General features: G+C 41.3%; 1 pseudogene; it reads right to left on the bottom strand.

Annotated features, from left to right (window-relative positions):
- Positions 1-2895: 2895 nt before the first annotated feature.
- Positions 2896-3013, bottom strand: LOC150105154 (U2 spliceosomal RNA; annotated as a pseudogene).
- Between the last annotated feature and the right edge of the window lie 2389 nt (positions 3014-5402).

Genomic DNA, 5402 nt, shown 5'->3' with positions numbered 1-5402 from the left:
TCCTTTTTTTTTAAAGTGAAAAATCAACGACCGTTTTATATGCGCCCCTGGGGGGTAAACAGCTAAAACAGGTCAACTGAGGCCTCTTTTACCTACCCTACCACTATGCACTCTATCGTTATATCCTCTACTACTATCTGCTGACTCTCAGCCTATTTTACTCTACAGGCCAATGATGAAGTTTGTTGAACTCACAAAATATAAATATATATATCGCCGATAATACGAACCCTATATATATATATATATATGTTAAAGATACCAAGCTATTTTTAAGCTGGTTTTACTCCATTTCCCAGTAAGCAAACAGACAAACAAGTTTGCGCCCGGATTAAGTTTGCGCCTGCCAGTGGTGCAAGTCTAGCTGACCCTGCAAATAGTGCAAGACCAAGGCAACTCATGGTAAAAGTAGATTTAAACTCTAATCACTAATCTAAAGATCCTGGAGGATATCTGAATATTTACCCTTAATGCAAATCCTCCCGTAATTCAAAGCACATCTCCTCCAGGAGATGTGCTTTGAATTACGGGTAAATATTAAGATCAAACATTAAGTATTAAGACATTAAGTATTAACAAATGAAATATTAAGATGCTTTGCATTAAGATGCAATTAATTAATATTTATATATTAATTAATATTAATTAACGTTAAGGGTAATTTTGATTAAGGGCAAATATTAAGATTAGTGATCAGAGCTTATTCTACTTTTACCATGAGTTGCCTTGGTCTTGCACTACGTGCAGGGTCAGCCAGACTTGCAGGCGCTAACTTGACTTATTTTATCTGTTTGCTTACTTGCGAAATGGAGTAAAACCAGGTTTAAAATGGCTTGGTATCTTTAACATTTATTATACCCTAGGTAAAATACTTTCTATATATATATATATATATGTATGTATAGGTAAAGGTGGCATAAGTTCTGATCACTAATCTTAATATTCACCCTTAATGCCAAAACACATCTCCTTAATCATTTAATTAATAAGGTTAAATATATATATATATATATATATATATATAATAATAATTTGTGAGTTCAACAAAACTTCATCATCGGCCTATAGAGTAAGATAGGCTGAGAGTCAGCAGATAGTAGGAGAGGAAATAAAGATAGAGTGCATAGTGATAGAGTAGGTAAAAGAGGCCTCAGTTGACCTGTTTTAGCTGTTTGTCCCCCAGAGGCGTTTCTAAAACGGTCGTTGATTTTTCACTTTAAAAAAAAAAAGGAAAAATCCTAAAAAGGAAACATGTAACAAGACAAACAAACAAAAAAAAAAAAAAATACAGAGAAAAGCAGAAATTGAAAGGTGAACTTAGAGGTGGAGGAAGGATCTGGCCCGAATGATGCAGCTCACAAGGAACTGCACGGCCTCGCTGTAAGCCTTCGCCGCTCGGGTTCTCAGGTCCTCCCCACCTGTGGGAGCTGAAAACCAGTGAAGCTGAGTACAGAAATCCACAAGGTGGTTACTGTTCCTTTCTTTTGTTGTGGGCTGTTATGATTCTTTTGGCTCCCTCACTTCCCTTAGCCATGTCTAGTTTGCAGAGAGCAATGTAGAACGCCGAAGCTGCCTCCTCGTCTATATCCAGGGCTACCTCTACTTGCTCAGGGATGATTTTGCTGATGTCATCAACGAAGAGGTCACCCGATTTTGCACTGACGATGTCGAATCCATATTTCCCTGTGAGGAGGAGTTCAGATTCTCCAACTTTATCTATTGCCTCTTTAAACTTTTCTGCCACCTCGGGCATACCTCTAAGGAGATGTTTTAGAGTCTCCCTAGCTTTTGCATGAGGGACTTCTGGGTGTTCGGTTTTAGATACTTTTGCTGTTTTGAGATTTATCAGCTCTTCTTCCTACGGACTTAATGGCCGTTTGGAAGTTTTGGTGTTCGTCTCCATCTCTACTACAGCTTCTTCTACTGTATCTGAATTGGCGATGGTAGCTTCGCTTTTGTCCGTGGGAGTTACCATGATGGTTTCTGCATTGTCAGTCTCTTCTGTTGGGATCGTATTGCTGGTGTCTGCAATTCTGGTAGGTTTCCCTCTCTTACGGGACCTTTTCGTTGTCTTAGACATGGCGGCATGATCAAGAGTGGCCTCAAGAGGCGGAAACTCTTCCTGTGTTGTGATCTTTTCATTACTTGGTTTTGTTGCTGATGTGACTGCACCACCCATCCTCTCTGCGAGGGTTCTGGATGGGCAGGTGTCGACGTTGTGGTCAGTGACCCCACATTTCACACAAGCTGCCTCACATTTTTCTTGGTTGTGGCCAATTTTTAGGCAGTTCTTCCATTTTATGCGACGGCAGTCTGCCCCAAGATGATTGAAGGCACTACATCTAAAGCACTGCTTTTTGACGCCTGGGTAATTTACCATTACCCGGGCAGATCCTATGAGAACAAAGTTAGGAACTTCGGTCCTCAATTCAAGAGAGATAGTTACCTCCCCTGACTTCCACTCAGGATTGTCTGCGTCATTTTGAACCTGGATTTCCCGTACAACTCCCCACTTAGAGAATACGCTGTGAATTATATCTTTGTTCTCTGCATATTCTAGGGGAAATCGTGGTATCTTAAGGGTTCTAAGGATGCTCCCAACCATGAAGGGAGATACTTTTACTTTGCCACAGTCAAACCCTTTGAGAAGCTTTTGTCTGGTCTCCATATTTTTGGTCACTACCTGGTATCTTCCTCCCCCATAAGGGGTAAATCCAAAAATTTTCTGTGCGCCGACGCAGTCTATGATAGCTTTCGCCATCGCCCTTGCCGGTATTGTGGCGTCAACCTCAATTCCGAGGGTACGCACACGCGGCAGAATGGAGGGCATGATCAGATGGGGGAGCCTAACTATTCCCACCACCGAGTGTTTGATATTTCCCCAGTCTGGAGTTTAGGAAGTTCTGCAAATTTCCAGTTGAATATCGTGAAACCCGATGGGACTCGTACCGATATTAACGGTTAAGAACAGAAAACTACACACTTGATCTAAGCCAAAAGGCCGAGAGAATATGGATATGGATATGGAAAAAACAGTTATCTTTATTATTTTTTTTTTTTATTGTTTACTTTCTGTTTTTTATTATTATATATATATTTTTTTATTATCTATTTATTATCTCTTTATCCTTATGAACTCGAGAATTTCACCTTTTATACTTAAATAGAAGCACTTTACGTGTTCTCTTTGGCCTATCAGAATTACCAGCATCACTACTTTGGGGCCATATATTTTGTGAGTTCAACAAAATTCATCTTTGGCCTGTAGAGTAAGATAAGCTGAGAGTCAGCAGATAGTAGGAGAGGAAATAAAGATAGAGTGCATAGAAGTAGAGTAGGTTAAAAAGGCCTCAGTTGACCTGTTTTAGCTGTTGCCCCCCAGGGGCGTTTCTAAAACGGTCGTTGATTTTTCACTTTAAAGAAAAAGGAAAAATCCTAAAAAGGAAACATGTAACAAAAAAAAACAATAACATGAAGTACAGAGAAAGCAAAGAAATGGAAAGGTAAACTTAAAGGTAGGGGAAGGATCTGGCGCGAGTGATGCAGCTCACAAGGAGCTGCACCGCCTCGCTGTAAGCCTTCGCTGCTCGGGTTCTCAGCTCCCCCCCCCCCTTCTCTGTGAACTGAAAGGAAAAGTAAGAGTAGATTCTCCTTATTTCCGTTTGTTGTGGGCTATTAAGATCTGATCAGCCACCTTGCTTTCCCAGCCACCTTGCTTCCTCAACCACCTTGCTTCCCCCGTTCAGGTCTAGCATACGGAGAGCTGTGATGAAGGTCATTTTCACCTCTTCTTCTATATCCAGATTTCCCCGTATCTCCTCTGGATTGATTTCTCTTATATCCTCTATGAAGAGGTCGCCCCATTTGGCGCTAACGACCTTGGGACCGTGTTTTCCTGTTAGGAGGAGTACAGGTTCCCCCATTCTTTCCATTGCTTGGTTAAATTTGACTGGGATCTCAGGGATATCTTTTATTAGGAACATTAAAGTTTGCCCTGCTTTTGCTTGGGGGAATTCATGGTGGGAGCTTTAGCTGTTTTGGTTTTAGTTAACTCCTCTTCCTGTGGGCTTAATGACCGTTTGGATGTGTTGGAGTTTGCCTCCATCTCCTCTACTTCGTTTTCTTCTATATTCTCTGGATTGGCTATATCTGGGTTCGCATTGGTAGCTTCGCCTTCTGTTGGAGTTACCATTATGGGTTCAGTATTGTCATTTTCCTTCAGGGTCGGAAAATCTTCTTGGTTTGTATTTTTTTTCGTTTCCTGATGATAATTGCATGGCTGGCGTGATAGTACCTCCCATCTTTTCTGCATAGGTTCTATACGGGCAGATGTTAACTTCGTGGTCCTCGGATCCGCATTTTAGGCAAGCCATTTGACATTTGTCCAATGAATGGCTTGTTGTGAAGCAGTTTTTGCATCTAAGTTTTCGGCAGTTTGCCCCGAGAGGGTCGAAGGATCCACATCGGAAGCATTGCTTCTTCACACCAGGGTAATTGACCATCACCCTGGCCGATCCTATGACAACAAAATTTGGCACTTCTGCCTTCATCTCGATTACTGCAGTGACTTCACCAGACTTCCAGTTTGGGAAATCTGTATCATTTGCCACTTTGACATCTTTTACTACTCCCCATTTCGAGAATGTTGTCTTGATTATGTCTGTCCCCTCTTCTAGGCATTCTGGGGGAATCTATTCATTTTTACGATCTTCTGAATACTCCCTACTATAAATGGAAACACTCTCTTTCCTTGGCAATCTAACCCTTGCAGTAGTTTCTCCCTTGTGGCGGCATCTTTCACCTACCACTTGGTCTCGACCGTCACCATAAGGGGTAAAGCCGAAAATCTTCTCAGCTCCAACAGCTTTTGCTAACGTCCTTTTCGGGATGGTGGCCTCCACTACTATACCCAGAGTCCGGGTACGTGGCAAAGCAGATGACATGATCGGGGGTGGGGTGGCTATACTATTCCCACCACCGAGTGTTTTATTCTTACCCCAGTCCTGGGTTTATTCTGTATCTGCTGCTGTAGTTTATTATCAAGTGCCTCTATGAGACGCTTTGTCGATAATAACTGAGCTAACAGATACTACAATTTGCTCTTAGCTAAACAATTTGCTAATCACCTATATATATATATATATATATATATTCTACACACTTGATCTAAGCCAAAATATATTCTACACACTTGATCTAAGCCAAAAGGCCGAGAAGCGCTAATCACACTACAGAAAATGATCCTGTGAAGTATGATCTTCTCTTTGGCATATCAGAATTTCCCTCATCATTAATTTGGGGCCATTATGAGGGTTACCCGAATAGAGCACTGCGATAGTCGATCTAATAACCGAGAACCACTCAGAATAGTGCAATTTAAAACTTATCAATTGTCTATTACA

Source organism: Typopeltis vanoorti, chromosome 7 (genome assembly GCF_054136105.1).
Source record: "Typopeltis vanoorti isolate ZY-2024b chromosome 7, IOZ_Tvanoo_1.0, whole genome shotgun sequence".
Lineage (NCBI taxonomy): Eukaryota > Metazoa > Arthropoda > Arachnida > Uropygi > Thelyphonidae > Typopeltis > Typopeltis vanoorti.
This window is presented reverse-complemented; position numbering and strand designations above follow the sequence as displayed.